General features: G+C 42.9%; 1 protein-coding gene and 1 long non-coding RNA gene across 3 annotated transcripts in view; one reads left to right on the forward strand and one right to left on the reverse strand.

Moving 5' to 3' along the window:
• Window positions 1-5,018: 5,018 nt before the first annotated feature.
• Window positions 5,019-6,658, reverse strand: LOC125976754 (uncharacterized). Of its 2 annotated transcripts, none has more exons than XR_007484499.2 (4): window positions 6,584-6,658; window positions 6,268-6,350; window positions 5,328-5,372; window positions 5,019-5,166 (listed from the first exon to the last, which is right to left on the reverse strand). It is a non-coding gene; the product is annotated as an uncharacterized lncRNA (long non-coding RNA). The 2 variants fall into 2 exon arrangements; XR_007484500.2 differs by having other exon boundaries at window positions 5,239-5,372.
• Window positions 6,606-17,334, forward strand: part of slc16a1a (solute carrier family 16 member 1a) — a 31,968-nt gene continuing 21,239 nt past the window's right edge. The window contains exons 1-2 of the mRNA XM_049732606.2: window positions 6,606-6,884; window positions 8,155-8,623. The gene's annotated coding sequence lies outside the window, so the exon portion shown is untranslated. The remainder of the gene's footprint in view (window positions 6,885-8,154; window positions 8,624-17,334) is intronic.

The following is a 17,334-nucleotide window of genomic DNA, read 5'->3' on the forward strand; positions in this document are numbered from 1 at the left end:
ATTCTGATTTAGTAATAAAGTCAAATGCAGCAAAAGACAAGAACTGAGCAACAATCATGTTTCTATGATTATGGTCGAGTGTTCTTAAGCAAGATGCTGCACCCAGTTCTTTAATACTAAGTGTAATTAATCCTCAATCGGTGCTGCTGTTTTGGTTAGCAAAAAAAAGTTTGAGCTCAGGAGTTAAGGTTAACACTGTGTGTGAAACATTGTGCGAGGTAATGATAATGCTTATTTCCCTGACATGGATTTCAGCGAGGTATTTGTTTGTATTCAGTCAATGACATACCTGGTGGACCCTGGAAATCTGGGACAATGGACTTGGAAAGTGTAAGCATGTGCAGCACATATGTACATAATATCTAGACTGTGATGACTGAATGGATTGTTGTCAAGGACAGCTACTTCTATGAATTGGACACGGCAGCACGACAGAGTGTTCTTTCAAGGATTCGCCCTTGGGGTTTCAAGCTTCCGTGTTTGGATGTGATGAAATAATGTGGAAATGAATGCTTTATGTTTATCTCTGTTCAGCGTGTAGCAAGCATTGTCAGTGCAAATATAGTGATGAGTTCATCCATGCCTCCATCCATGCCATGTTTTTTTTTTTTTTTTTTGCCAACATTTTAATCAAAACCATACTCAATTAATTTACAGTAGCCTCGGTAGTGTTGTAATCCGCTGGTAATTACTGCATGTCTCATACGATGTTGGGATGAATAGAAACAGATGGTGCTGTAATGTTGAGAAAATGTCTCTTGATTAGTTAATGAAGTATTTGTTTGTCAGACTATTTTTAGACCGGGATTAAAACAGATTTGCTGTGTTTGTGATTCATTTGTACATGGCAACATCTAAAGTACACTTTGACAAGCACGGCAAGACCGCTAGCTTGTTATAAGTTGATGACTTGAGAATATGACTCATCGACTCATTTCTATATGAAAATGTATTTTGTTCTACCAGCATGCTACACACAACTTCTGCCTCAGGTCAAAAAGTTTTCTTTTTATGTTGAAGCTAAACTAATCTACAGCAGCAAAGTGTGTCTCTATTTGTTTCTAATAATGCTGCAAACAAGTTTATGATCCTTCGTGTTGCTGCAGCACAAAGATGTTTGAAGCTACCCATTCATTCATGCCTTTGTGAGCAGAGATGCTAATTACCTCACAGTGCAACAAAATGATTTCACTTCTTCAAAGAAGACACTATTGTGTCCCACACATGGCCTTTTGTTTTGTTACTTTTTATATAATCACTGTTTAAATGCTTGCAGGTATGTTCATTCTAACCACCATTGTCAGTTTCAAGGAGAACGATGCGGTACGTCGTTCTCATTGGTAGAGCTTTATTTTCAACACTCTAGCCGTCGCCAATGTTGAATAGTCTGTCACGGTCTGGTGGAGCATGGAGCAGGACGACCAAGTGCAGCTTGGACCAGGGTTTATTGGCGAACTCAAAAAAGGCAAACTAACAGACTCGGCAACTGACATGACTTAACAAAACCTAACAACGAGCCTGACCAAAGGGACGTGAAACAAAAAGACAGGGTGACATTACCAACGACAGGAACCAAAAAGACATGACATGAACAGACAACATAAACCCAACACCGAACAACCGCAACCAATGATCCGACCGGAAGTGAGGGCCAGACAGGACTTATATACACGACAGGTAACGAGAGGCAGGTGAGAATAATCACACTGATCATGGGCACACAGGAGGGGAGGGGAGGGGCGAGCACACAGAATGGAAACCTTTACAACTCTGAGAGACCAATCGTTATGTTCGGCCAGCAAGTCAATCTTGGAGGGCATCTGCTCCATTGGCCGAGAAAGCCGCTCTCTAGATTTTCAAGTCAAGTGCCAAAACCTGCCACAATAATTGCTTGATGGTTTGACGTACGAGAGGTTTCTCGCCAAAGCCCTGACAGGAGGCCCGGGCCTGGATGGAGAACAGGTATTAGCCCCATAGATCATGTAAAATTAGCAGCAGGAACCGCTGTCAGCCCAGACATTGGCACTTAATCTTGGACTTTTGGCAGACTGTTGCCTTAACAGGTCAAATGATATCTATAAATCAAGAATCCCCTCGTGGGAAGCCAGAGGGAGCAATGGGAGCGAGCCACAATACAAAGAGCTGGCAGTGAAATTCCGAGGGGAATTATATCTCAGGCATAAAGCCTAACCCAAGGAAATAATCCAGTCTATTTCATAAGGGATTAGATCCTTTAAAGAAGATTGATTGCCTCTTTTTGCTTTTCTACTCGATGTAATCCTAGATTATGGAGATCACATGGGGTTAGGTTTGAAAGAAATCTGAACGGCATTAATAGCGAGGTGGCGACCGACCGACCGTCGTGCTGACGATCGGCGTGCTACCCCGTCATATATACGTAAAGACGTCGGTCTTGGGAAGATGTGCCTCAACTCCACCACCACAGAGTCCCTTGGCTCAGCCATAGCAAGAGAATGTCATCTATCTTGTTTGTGCTTTACTCACTTTGCAGTTGCTGATGATAAGTTACTCTCCTTTAAGAGGCTGTTAAAAGAAGGCCAACAATCACACTGCAAAATGGAAAACATAAAAACAATAAAGGGAGTCTTGGCAGTAAAACGCTGAGAAATGGATGTGTGATGTGATATTCACTAGCGTCATCATTCATTTTGGCTGGTGGGCCAACATTAAGTCTCCTTTGATAGTTCATTTTGATGTCTCCAGGAGAAAACCGGGCTCTTCTATAAAATCATTTGTTTGCCATATTATCGCCATCATGTTAGTCAGCCGCTTGATTCGAGCATTACTTAGTCAGTCAGTGAGATTGAGAGCTCGCTGTTTAGCTATTGGTTTACTTAGTTTGTCATGGAGTTGGTCTGGGTTGGATGTTTAGTTGGTTGCTCAGTCGGTCAATCGCGGTTCTTGATAGCCGCTGTCCCATCCAGTTTGGTTCCTTCATTTCTTCCTTGTTACCAGTTTCTCCTTTTCTACTTTGTACTTGGTAAAGTTTTCCTGTTTGATGCAAACACACTTAGTAGACTCAACATGTTGGTCTTACTGGTGGGTTGAGCAGTTTGCCAAGCGAATCACGGTTCGAGTGTTTGAATCTTGGCTGTTTTGTAGAACTTCTGCTGCTGTTGTTTTGTTCTTGACTGTGACATCAACAGGACCAGCATGAAAACAAAACAAAACATGCTGCTCTGTTTTATTTTTAAGCAGGGTTCACAGTGAGAGCAGGCTCCAGTTTTTTATTTTTTTACTTTTATTATTCACACACAGATTAACTTCCATTCATTACTGTAGAGTACATGAAGAGAATAAGAAACGTGGCAAATGTCTCAACCTTAAACTGATCCCCAGTGTATGCATCATCTATTGCATCCACCTTCAAGCAGGAAAAAAAATTAAAAAATCTCAATTGGATGGAGGAGTTCTAAATGTGGGCGCATCGTGCTATCTGTAGACTTCTGGAAACACTTGAGAGCTATACCCAGGACTTTGCAATTTGATGAAATCAATGAGAAATAACATCCTGTTTTGAACGCTTACATGCTGCTTCGATTTATTTTGAGAAATGAGCCAAACCAATGGAGAAAAATTGCAATATAAGCCATAGTTCAACATGAAAAGCAAACACTTGGGGCACTTTGTTTGAGAAGCCCACACGGTCGGTCGGTCGGTCGGTGTCCACGGTGGGGCAGGAGAAGCCAAATGTGACAGACAGGCTGGAATGGAGCCGTTAATAGTTTGTGATCATGCAATCACGTCGGCGCTGGGAGTCCGAGCAGGGAAATGAGAGGTGGCGATGGATATGGTTTTGTGTGTGCGGGCGGGTGTAGAGCTCATGGGAAATGCTCCGCCACCCATGGAACTCATTTAAAGTCCTCATTTAGAAGTTGTCACATGACGGCCTCTGCTCTGGGTGCGTTCAGCAGCGCCGCCGTGGGGCTGTCAGCCGTTTGATAGACAGGCCGCACCTCTGACTGATTACACACTCGACCGGACCCAACTGCGATGGGGTGCACTTTATTTACCCTGGCAGGACTAACGTGTGCAGCATCCCTCAGTGTGCCATCGCCTCCTCCTTCCTCCATTAACACCTTGGCGCTATAAATAATCCCCGAGAGTTCATGACTTATTAAACGAAATGACGGGGGTGATGCAACTGTAACACCTTTTGTGAGAATGGAAAAAGTCAACATTTGGCACATTTCGATGACTAAAATAGAAGCCATAAAAAAACGCCTCTGCTCCCGACAACTATAAGCGGGTTGCAAATAAAGTCGAACACTACTGCAGCTGACACATTTTGATTTCAACTAAAGTCTAATAACTTGAAGAGGTCTATTTTGGTAGGCGTTAAAACGGGCGGAACTTCATTTTAGTGCCAGGGCCAAGTCTAGCGTTGTTTGTGTTGCACCTGTTTGAGCATGTCGGCGCATGAATTAGTTTGACATCAGCCTTGTCCTTGACAAAGTTGCGGCCTCTTGCAAGCTTTCATTTTGGGGACCCCTCATTACCAGGCAAAAAGAGTGAAATCATGTCATTTACTATCATGCACTGCGCTTTAGCTCTTTATCAACAATACATGGTCCCCAAAGCGCTTTACAATTAGTCCTTGTTACCATGGCAACCAACGCTGATACCAAACATTATATATCACGTCAAAGTTTAAATTGCTTGACGTTTGGGGGAAAATACTGTCCATCCATAGCTTAAGAAAACTTTTCTTGTCAATTTAGGTCAATTAGGGAAATGCCAATAACCTTTTGCAAAAAAAAGATAGTTCAAATTCAACATGGCCAACTTCATTTATGCGTGAAGTTTGTCCAAAATTTTAATAGGCAAGATGAAATAAAAGCTTTCCGCATTCAGTTTCTGCACAACAACACTCAATATTCCAAATTCTTGCTGCATTGTACTCAGCTTGAAAAGGTCTGTCAAGTTGCTTTTTTTTTCTTTTTTTTTATTCTATCCTATTAAAATGTTTGAAAATTTGGAGAATGGAAATCATGAAGTTGTTTTGCACAGCTTTACTCAAGAGACTGTGTGAAACAGTTGAGCATCTCTGCATTTAAAGTGAGTTCACTCATCCATCACCGAGTAGAGGTAGGCAAGCAGGCAGGCAGGCAGGCAGGCAGGCAGGCAGCCGACATCTCACTCTGTCTGGAAAAACAAAGTCATCAAATCAGAATTCTGCCCTGTCTACCTGCAAATCTCCCTCCATCTCTGGATTACTCTTAAGTCCCCCTGAAGCTGGCCTTGGAGCTACATCAGAGGATGCGCGGCAGCAGCGGGGGAAGTTGCGCAACTCATTAAGATCTCACCCGTCTTCCCTCAGGGTTGATCCCTCATCCCGGCAAACTTGCAGCCTTTGAGCAAATAAAGCCACGTAAGAAGGTTGAACTATACAACATCCGCAAAATTCGGTGCAACTTTTGAACAAAGCGGGGCTATTCAAGCGGCGGGCTGTGTCATTGAACGTCATCATCCATCACGCAGCATTGCAAAAGGAAAAATAGAACAAATGTTGTTTTGAGTGTGTGTGGGGGAGCTATAACACATTTATGGTATTCCCATGAATTTGAATGGAGAAAGTTTGAGTTACAAATGTGGTCATGGCACAAATGAAATTCCAATCTCAAGGCACACAGCAAATTATTGGATAACATGTTTTGGAATCTCAAGTCAAGGACAAAATTAGAATAGGTCAGCTAATGACAATTTACAATTTGATTTGAGCAAGTAACATGAGGGAGATGCTTATGAAGTGCATCAAAAGATGGAGCAGGCTGACCTGAGAGTTTGACACCTTAAGTAAGCAGGCAAACAACATTGATCACCATTGCTTCAATTTCACAGGACATGTTGGTCTCCAGCTTCCGTAACGTATCATTTTTACACAAAACATCCGAGCCACATTGTTTTTCTTCCAGTCCCAGTCCCAGCCTCAGCCTCAGCCTCAGCCTCAGCCTCAGCCTCAGCCTCAGCCTCAGCCTCAGCCTCAGCCTCAGCCTCAGCCTCAGCCTCAGCCTCACTCGCCCTGTCTAATTGTCATTCCACGGCAGCACGACGCTGGTGTGTTCGCATTCTCACTCTGCACTGCCATGACAACGTGTCGTAGAGAGTTCGACCAAGCCCGAAGGCCTCTTCCGGTCGAGGGGGCTTGGCTCGCCTATGCGGCGCGCCGTTTCATTTATTTTCATGATGGGGGCAAAACAAAAGGCGAGATAGAAAAGGGGATGAAGCGGCCCGGGCTAAACACACCTGTGAGACAATGTTGCTGGCAGCATGTCATTTTCCACGGGAATCTCTGCCGTCACTGAGCAAACGTGATGAAAGATCTCATCCTGAGAATAATAACGCATTCTACTGCAGTTCCTTAACTAACACCTGGGATCAGCCCATACATAAATAAATAAATAAATAAATAAATAAATAAATAAATAAGGGCTTCTGTAGGTTTGGTTGGATATTGGTGGATTTGGTGCTTCATATCTTTTCGGCTTGGCATCAACACAATGTAAACACAATTACAGGGCACTCATTAATCAATCACTGTGTTTCTAATCTTCATTCCTACCTCTGCTTAGCACAAGATGGCCACTGTCACGTCTCGTCCCCAACTGCTCCACTGTGTCTGTTGTCTTGGTTTCTGTCTGTGTGCTCGCCCCTCCCCTCCTGTGTGCCCATGATCAGTGTGATTGTTCCCACCTGCCTCTCGTTACCTGTCGTGTATAAAAGTCCTGTCTGCCCCTCACTCCCGGTCGGATCATTGGTATTGGTTGCTGCTGGTTTTGGTTTTGGTTTTGGTTGCTGTCGTTCGGTGTTGTCGTCCTGTCTTGATGCCGTCATGTCCTGCTGTTTTCTTGTTCCACGTCCCGGTCAGTCAGTCAAGTTATTGTTTAAGTCATGTCAGTTTACCGAGTCTGTATTTTGAGTTGCTTCAATAAACCCTGGTCCAAGCTGCACTTGGTCGTCCTGCTCCATGCCACCCCCGACCGTGACAGTCACTTCCCATTGTGAGTTACAAGACGACTTGGTCAGATGCTTATGAATAGCTGGTCCAAAAGCTGCATCTTCTTAAAACCTGTCCCCATGACAAGGTGTATAGGTACTTTACGGGGCTCATTATGACTGCACTTGCCCAAATGAATGTGCACTTACAAAATAAACTCTTCACTACTTGGAAAAGAAAGGGAACGTGAAAGTTCATTCATCGCCGCAGTTGCCATAGTTAAAAGGGGAGAGGAAAAAAGCAGCTTGAAAGACGGCATGGTGCGCTTTTAATGAGGTGCACAGCAAGATGCAGATGATTGCGCTTCTTTTTGGGGTGAAAAAAAATGCCAGTCAGCCTCTACGTCTGCCCACTTTTTTTTTTTTTTTTCCTGCTTTGAAGGCGCCGCCAGTGCCCGAATGCTTGAGAGAAAGAGAGAGTAAGAATGGGAGAAAGAAAAAGGCATCTGGCCGCTTTGATGCCTCCATAGCGCCACGGCCAATCGGGCACAAAGAGAGGCGAAGAGATTACTGATGCAACATAAGCGAGTGGATGAATAGATGGATGGATGGATGGATGGCTGGCTGACGTGCTCCGGGGCACGGGAACAAAGTCGGACCCTCAACTTTCACGAGTAACCTTTCCTCGCTCGTGACAATTTCAAACAATGGCCCTCGAGAGGATGAGCCTTTTGGTCTGAGCTGACTTTAATGTCGGCATTAGAAGAATTACAATTTCAGGATGCTTTATTCATCGTTCACGAATAAAACATGTTTCTTCCCAGAGGGCATGCGCATGGTACACAATTTAAACTTATTTTTCCCGGATCCCAGATCCATATCCTATTGGAAATAGGAAGCTATGGTTGCAAAATCTTGGAGCAGTCCTGCAAATGTTGCCAAAGCATAGTTGGCACGTATGTTTCAGGGTGTGCACATTTATGCAACCAGTTTGTCGTTCACTTGCTTATGTTGTAATTTCAGATGACTTGCGCAGGTTATTTATTATTTAACTGGTAAGATGATTTTTATGAAACTGTACCAGCCTTATTGTAGGTCACATTGTTTTTGTAACATTTGGTTTAATTGACTTTTATTATGTAAGAGCGAGTGAGCGGGTCTTATTTATAGTAATCTCAGGGATGTGATTTTTTACAGATGTGTTCCTCCCATCAGTGTCAACCTTGCCAGGGGCTGCAGAGGAGTCGGCGCAGCGAGCCCGAGGCCAGAGCATGTCTGTCTTGATTGGTTTTAGCCGAGAAGTAGGAGAAGAAGAGCGAGCACGCTCACTCACCTCCCAACGGTGTAGAGTACAAACACTATTTTACTTAGCATTAGTGGAAATTGGTTGGACTGTCTCTTATTGCCTGGCGTCATTGGACTAGTAGGACACCTGCAAAAGTGCATCTCTCGGTACATTGGGGACATGGAAGACCTTTTCATTTGTGCACCCAGCCGGTTACTTTCCCTGCCGTTCTCGGCCACGCCCCTGCCATCACGCTTCCTAGCGGCACCTGTCCCTGTTTGTTAAGAGCGCTACTTAAAGCGTGTCCTCCCAGCAATTTCTGTCAAGTTTCCGCATGGTGTGGCACTCGCTCGTCCAGCCCGGTCTGCATGTCACAGGCAGGTTTGTCATTCCCTTGATTTTCTTTTCAAATGTACATGAACAAGTGCAAGTGCTATGAATCGATCTGAATGATATCATTACAAAGACTCAGATGTCATTTTTATAGTGCTGCCCATCACTTGTCTTGACAGTATTATTTGGGGTACCCTCCATTTTCCTCTCACAATCTAAAGTAAAGAATGTTATTTTGATGAAGGAATCTAAATTGTCTACAGTACATTTTCAGCCTGCAGCGGACTCACACAGACCAAAGCAATGTGTTTGATTGACAGTTGAAGGTCAAGTAGTGTGTTTCTAGTGTCATCAGTGGACATGTACACACTTTACTGTAGCTGGAAGGGAGGCTCTATGTTTTATGACTATGGAGCCTACTTGATGTTTTTAAAATTCATTAAAATTAAAAAACATTATCTCAGTTATTGGTTTTCACTTCAACTCTAGAAAAATGTTGATTTTTTTTTTTTTTTAATTGAGTTGTGCAGTTTATAGGTCACATCACTGTCCAAAAATATTGAAATCTACATTTTCACTTTCAACTCGAACGACTCTTTGAAGGAATGCAAGCAGAGTAGGCTGACTGCGCATGCACCGACCAAGCTGATTCATGTAAACAAGTTCTGTGCAGAACGCTTCGGACCACGTGCATGGGTGACCGAGGCGAGGTCCTCTCTTTTATATTTCATGCAGCGTAAGTGTGCCTTTTTCCCCTGTCGCACGCTGCTTTATGGTAATTCAATTCAGTGAGGTGTCAAACACGGCTCCGGGCGGATTCCCATTACCCCAAAGTGGAGGTCCGAGGAGACGGACAATCGGACAGTTGCCGATGTAGCCTCGACACGTCGTACATGACACTCGGGTTGGAAGAGTAGGACCCGCTCGGCGACAAACGCGGGACCGAAGGCTCATATAAATTGGACATAATTCTGTGTGCGTGAGGCCCCGTTGCTGTCGTGTTATCCATCCATCCATCCATTAAATCAAATCCCGCCTCGGGGGTTGGCATATATTCGGTTGGGAAACTGCAAGAGTTGGAGGAAAACAATAGGACAAATTTGAATTCCGCTCCTGATTCCACTTGTATTATTTACATCAATGAATATCAAATTGAGGGGGTTAATGGGATTCACACAGAACACAGTGGGCCGCGATGGACCACAGCGGAAAGCTCTGGGGAACCGTGATGAGGGAGAACTGTAGTCTAGTTACATCTCCCATCTTTACCATTAGGTGCACCTCTAATGGAAGAGCTACTGTATTATAGACAAAATGGAAAGCGTCTGCCTGACGAAAGTCCTGTCCAAATGCAAAAAGTAGTAGCTATTCCATCACAGACAATTTTCAAATTGACAGAGAAGGAACGTTGGTTGGTTTTTTTGCGCTCCTTCAGTAAATGGTCGCCTGTAATTGCTACAATTTGCCGATAATTACGGTGCACCGTCTCACACCTAATTACCAGAATATAATGATATTTTTCTGAATCTCTGGCAAAAGTGTTGTCTCATTCTGACCTCAAAAGAACACTCGGTGTGCGCAAAGTGCTCCCTCCGTGAGGTGTCCTCAGACCGGCAGCTTTGCTTTCACTGCTAATGAGACAAGAGGTTTTGTCACTCGTCGTTGCTTCTGCTTTTGTGGCGGGATATATTTCAATGACGTTAATGTTGCAAGGCTGTCCGAGAGCGGGGGGCTGATTGCTTTACAAGCATTGTTGCTGCTTTGTCTTAGTAAATACAGGTTCGAAAAAATCTAGGGTCATAGATGATGAGATGTGTCAAACGAGCCTGCAATCCTCCTTTGTGAGGTGCAGAATAATATACAAGCGCATTCAGGGACCAAGCTCTGCTGTGAATAGTGACAAAATGCCCGTAAAAGTGTTTATAAAAGATGACAGGTAGTTGCAGGTACCAAATGACCTCACAGCGTGTTTTATATTGAAAGGCATCATGGCTTTTGACCTAGACATCAAACATTTTGAGAAAAATGGTGCGAATGGGGAAAAATGTACTGAATAACCAATTGTCCAATTTCACGTGATGAGTTGAATAGAAAGAGCATCGCACAAAGGTCACCATGTCGTTGGGGCGAGTAAACTTTGCCACTTTGTGCATCGGAATCACCGTCAACATGTATTGTAATGAAACCTTCAGCTTTTATTATCAGAGGCCAAACATTTGCACATATACCCACCGGTGAAATGATGATTCTATTTCCTTGTTCTTCAAATTGGACTGACTCACCCACCATGGAGCCAAACCAAGAATGACTGCAATTTCAAAGACATGTGAAAATGTTTATCATTATGAAATTGTACATAGTCAACTCATTGTGCTTTTACGTCATTCTTGCTGGAATTCAAGGCGCAATGGCATCATTGAATAGATTGCACTACGAGCCAGCATTCCCCACCACGTTCTCCCCGGCCCAACGGTGGACAGTACCCCCACAAAACACGCATCCCAGATGGAGCTTGCAATTGGAGACTTCTAGTGAATAATCTTCTCATTACTTATCGTGATGAACTGTGGCATGCAAATATCAATAAGGGACTGTGGTGAAGCAATCCAATTAAGGCCCAAAAGCTGAAGTCTCATTAGTGCAGAGTCTCTAATAATGCAAATGACACCCCACTGTTAATCAACCTTGAATATAAACAGCGTCCGTGAATGCACCACCACAGGTGATGTGTACACCTGCAGGTGATGAAAGGCCAACGTCAACAATGGTAGAAATTAGCTGCTACTTCCCCTCTGTGAGGCAACAATAGCCAGAAAACTTTTCCCAATAAGAAAAGCCGCTGATGTCGGAAACTACCATAAAGACTCGGTGAAGCAAACTCATTATTTACACTCGTTTCCGTTTGATTTTCTTGCTTTAAATTACCAAAACGTTTTAGTAGGGGGACCAAACTGTAGCATCAGCCGTCGTTCTAGAATACACTTAACCTCCCCGCTTTTCAGCGTATTTTCCTGGCCCCGAGATGGCAGCAAAACATTGTTTTTATATTAGACATAGCTCTGGTTGTACTTTGCCTGTTGCCTAAATTCAGCACAGATAGATTCACAGATATTATGAATCTGGACTATGTGGCTTTTTTCTGCTGCTGCTGCTGCTGCTGCAAAGTAAGCCAGCTTGGTGTGGGATACTGTACGTGTGTGTAAAAAAACCTACACACACGCACGTACCACCTGCAACACCCAATTCTTAATCGATTTTGCAATACACTAGTCATCTGGGTCCCTTTATTCCAGCGGCCATGTCTGTTATTGTCACTTTGTTGCTTGTTCAATAAGGAAAGTAAAAAGGACTTCTGAAATTGGCCATTGAATGCAGCGGCATCTCCTCCCTATCCAATACCAGCTGCCGCGCCATCCTCTGACTTGGAGTGAAACTGCCACACGTTTTCCAAACAACGTGTGTAGGCTGAGTATAAAGAGGCCTTAAAATAGAACAAGCAATCCCAGCACAGCCCCTTCAGAACGTGCAAAAGACTTCCATAACTCAAAGGAGCTCGGGCGACGAGGGTAGAAGCAAAAACTAAAAAGAAGGAGGGACTTTCTCGTGGCCTTTGGCTTGGAGAAGCACTTTGAACAAAGTACAAGATGGCTAAGAAATCTTTTAATACAAAAATGGCAAGATAGGTTCTCCAAATGGGTTCTATGGATTGAATTTACACTCTGGATCCCGTCCATGCACCAATCTTGGTAAACAACTCCCACTTAGTAAATCAGCTTGTCAAAGCCAATTGTTCAACTCATGACGGGGGCAATCTTCCCGTCGTTTCTTGCCCGCTGGGAATTCCTGTCACATGGACCGTCCCTCGTTGTCACTATCCCTTTCATTTGCCTTTCTAAAATTACCGCTTGTGTCAAATCATTGTTCTCGCAGCCAATCACTCTTAGCCAATGTGCTTTGAAAATCTCTGCTGTTTTCTACGGAAGGACTGAAAGTGCCAAAATTTAAAAAATACATAAAAAATATCATAAATAAAATGTTTCATTGATCACCTAAACAAATAAATAAATATGCAGTTAAATCAACATGTCGTGAAATGTCCTATTAATAATTCAATGACCAGAAATGATATGTAAAAAATAAACAAGCTAACTGGCCCATCGAATTTAGCGGGTGGGGCTGAAGCCTGGCCACTATTTTCACACTTTTCCACCAAGACATTGACGAAGAGTGACGGCAATTTCCACAGCTTCACTAAAACTCGTAAGTCAAAGTTGTTCGACTGCACAACTGTTCAGTTCTTCAATAAACACGGGAAACAAAACATCTGTTTACAACTTGGCTAGTAAACATCGTCAAATATATATATATTTCTAGATCAAATGTGGCTCTTGAGTAGAAAAGTTTTCCCACTCTTGCTCTATAGAATTGAGGATTGTTTACGTTTTGGAGTTTGTTGATGGATGCATCTAGCGATGCTCTTCCAGTCTGCTCCATTTGTTCTTCTTCCCGTGCAGAGGATGGCAGTAAACACATTCTTCTATATCTGCTGCCTTCCTCAGCTCCTCCATTATGAAGTGCTTATTGAAAACAGAGTGAATCCATTCCAACTTTATCCGGTGAGACTTTTCCACGCTCGCATCTAATCAGATTTATGTCGGGCGAGCACCTCCAGAGGAGGTTATTTTTCTCTAAGCTTGCTCAGCTCACAATCATTAATAGCAAAGTGAGCAGTGTTTAAAAAGAAGCCAAGGAAAGTAAATTAAACGATGATTTTTTTTAATCCTCTGCAGAAATGCAAGTCTATTCCAGTAACATTGTTTTGTTTAATGAGGGATTGCGCAAATGTTCTAAATATGACTGTTGCCATAGCAGCGGTTTGATGAGAATTGCCCATTAAAAAAAAAATCAAATGATTCTACGCATGATCAAGGCATCCAAGTGAAAAACCTTGCGTGAACTATGCCAGTTGCTGCTTCACCGCATTGCTTTTTCCATTTCTATTTTAACAAATAGGATAGAAACTTATTGGATGAGGTTGTCAGAAATGGCCACGCCTAGTGACTCATCTCTTTTTATTGTAACATTTCGTGATGCTCTCACACCTGGAAGTTAGTCTAGCATAACAATATTAAGGAGCATCTCGATGCGCTTCACGGTGCCAGGATTAAGCAATGGAGGAGCTTCGACGGAATAACTAAAATGGAGGAATCCCTGATGTATTCTTTGCAGAAGTCTTTTCGACACTGAGAATGCTGTAAGTGTCGTATACTTGCATTTAGACTTTCAATTATTATTGTGTTTGTGTTCAAGCAACAATGACATGTCATCGGGCTAACAGGCTCATTCTGCTATTAGCCTGCCCTATCTATCAATGCTCTTTTTGTCTATATGTTTCTGTAGACTCTCAGTTTTAGATAAAGGAGATAAGCAAATATTGAATCATCTGGAACTGGACTCGTTGAATTAATTTTTTTCTTCTTTGACAAAAACATTCCAAAACGGCTTCTAATGTTTGTCAGAAGACCTTGCATTCCAAGGGCCTGCGTTGAACTACTCCTTTCCTTGCAGGTCAGACAATGTTTGGTATTCCCAGCTCATTTGAGATACAATTTGAAAAATGCTCATTGAAAGGATTTTAAAAGACGGTAGCGCACATACAATGTTAAAAGAATGTTATTGCAAATATCTGCCGTATTCTTAATTGTGACAATGCTTTCACAATGCAAGCTCTTTCATCTGTTGTTATTGTTTGCAGTAATTGACTTAGGAACAGAAATGATTTCCTCTAAACTGATGCATTATTCATGCTCTCATAGTTTAGCAGTGTTATTGTGGATTTTAAAGCCCCCCAAGGTATCACACACATCACGAGATGTTGGAAAGGCGCCTCAGCGACCACCGCCACTATTTGCAAATAATCTTTTTTTATTTGCTCAAGCAAAAAAAGATATATATTTATCCATGAAACATGGCTTCTCTCGCCATCCCAAGGCTACACAAAGAGAACTAGAAGATAATCAGCCTGCAGGGTTCTTGCAGTTTCTTTGCCGTCTGCTGGGCTCTGGCGCCTCGTCCTGTCGTTGGCGCTGGAGGAGAGCTTGTCATCTGCTATGCAGCATGTCAAATGTAACAAGAGCACCTGCCAGTGTGTCTCCTCATGATGCCTCCTAAAGCTCTGGAAGCTTTTTTTCTTTTTTCTTTGCTCGGGCCCACTGGCTTGCCAGTTGAGTCCTCGCTCCCAGCATTAACGCTCTCTTCCTGAGGCGAAGCAAGCCCCCATAAGAATGTGCTTAGGTTTAGGGAACAAGTTGCGGTGTACATAATAGCCCCAAAGTGGGTGCGTGGGCTCCCGCTAGTGGTAAGCCACACACAGAAATACAAATAGAATTTTCACCTGCTTTTAGAGCACTGTTATCGTTTTCATGACTAAGGCCTTTCTTGGTGCAGATAAACACTAATTACTATATTAATTCATTTTCAGCATTATGGTGGTACGGGATGTTTTTTTGAGGCGGTACTTGAACCACTGCATTTGATTCGATTTTTAGCAATGCCAGTATTTCACCATCCAACTTCAAGTTCTCGTAGTGATCATCATCTCACAGAAAAATTGCACAAAAATGTTAGTAGCAATGATCATCAATAAACAGCAACACTGACAGCCCATTTATATATACATAGGGTACTTTTGCAACATCTTTACCCAAGTATTAAAGTAACTTACTCTTGCTTTAATATTATATCAGTTCATTTGTGTGTGTTGCTAAGTCAGTTGTCTGCGTTGAGATGGATGCCAACTATTTTGAAATACCAAAAACAAGACTGTTAATGAGGAGCAAAAGTGAATAGTAACACCTTGTCTCAAATAATCAGCATCATTATTGTTGTTGATGCCGAGCTTGTTAACCTGTCCTGAAGTTGGATGTTTTGGAATACACAATTGTTGGATTGGATATGGTTTTTGAAGTTCCCTCAATGCTGCCGCCGCCGCCGCAGAGGCTCTGCAATGTTGACGTTCCAACCAAACGCATACCATAGCGTCACGCCGATTGAAATTTCACAGCGCTCCCTATGGGAAGCTGGGGAGTTGCCAGCTCCAGATGAATAATGAAACTTCGCCTGCTTTGCTCATTTTTTATTTAATGTGGAACCCTCCTTTGTTGTTCCCAGAGAAGCACCCACAGGAGTCAAAAGAAAACAGTCGACTTGGCTTTTTGCACACGTGTGAAATGGAGTGTGGAGGTTAAACGGCGATGAATAATCTTTTATTGTGGAGTTATGGATCAGGGCTGACTTTCATTCTGATGCATGCTAAGCTTTTAGAATGAGACTCGCTTGGCTTCTAATTGAGCCCTTCAAATAAAAAAGCGCATGCATGACACAGTAGATGTATCATGCAATAAATGTGCATTGGTATTAAATGATATCAGCTTGCTGCAATTGCTGATCTGTATTCATGGAACAATTCCATGAGACTAGCTGCAAAAAACATCTTTTATCATCTCATCAAATGATCATTTTACACAAAAAAGAAACGATTAGCCAAGTGTCAGAAATGGTCCACCGATGCTCAGCCATTTTGAGAGCATCAGTCCAGGTCAATAGGTTTCTTGCCCAGACATGTGACAACAACCAGTCAGGAAAAGTTTCTGGGAGTCTTTGTGGTTATTGTCCTTCACATAGTAATGGCAGAGGAGGTGAAGATGCCGCACTTTCCTCGCTGTGCTGCAATCACTGGACTGCAGCTTCCAATGAAAACCATGTTTTGTCATCCTGTGAACACGCACACACACACACACACACACACACAAAGACACGCCGCTGTGTTGGACGTCATTTCTATTTGGCAGAGACGAGCACATCTTTGCCTTCTGGTAACAAGCTCCTCGCTGCATTAAAAATGGAGTCGCATCCCCCGCTACAAGATCCATATCCAACCACTCATGTATGAGATTATACTTGGCGCAATGAGAAAAATACAAAAGTGTTGTTTGTTGCCTTTCTGTTGTACACATTGAGCCCTCGTGCTTTTTCTTTTTTGGAACATCTGTTGCCGCTCTTGGCTCATCCACCTGTTTCTCCCTGTATTGCCTTCAGGGACCTCTGAATCAGCTCACCAGGCATAAAGGTTAATAACCTCAAGTGAAGTCCAGTGCGGCAAGATGGTGGGAGAACCTGCCAAAGGAGTGTATTGGATTTTGATTTAAGAAAAAGAATTTGCTCCACTGCGTACAACTAAGGGCAAGCTTTTGGGCCCTTTATTTTTTTTTTTGTAGTTCATGGGGTCATGGTGCGTGAGAGTTGTTTGTGTGTCCCCCATTATGTTGTTGTCTCTGAGGCATGGCGGGAAGAAATGGTGCGCGCTGCCAAACACAAAGAAAAATCGATTTGCCGACCACATCATCAAAAGACAAACGACGCCGTTAACCTTGTGAGCCAGAAAATTAAATATTGTTCTTTTTCTCACCGTATGTGTGGTGGAGAGGTAATATCTTTGTGGTACACAAGGGTGGCAAGTAGCCATCGACAAAGACTTTTTGACTCTACTTGTATAAAAAGTCTGCACACCCCTGTTGAAATGCCCGATTTTTGCGATTTAGAAAAATGTCCTTTTTTAATTACGATTTTTTTTCGATAACTGGGTTGTACACATGGTAGCATTATTAGTGTAATGATTGATCTTTTGATATGACACTTTCAAACATTGGTGTGCAGACCTTTTATATCCATACGACACGTCAGAAATTATTTCCTATTTC

This window comes from Syngnathus scovelli, chromosome 11 (genome assembly GCF_024217435.2).
Source record: "Syngnathus scovelli strain Florida chromosome 11, RoL_Ssco_1.2, whole genome shotgun sequence".
NCBI classification, from domain to species: Eukaryota; Metazoa; Chordata; class Actinopteri; order Syngnathiformes; family Syngnathidae; genus Syngnathus; species Syngnathus scovelli.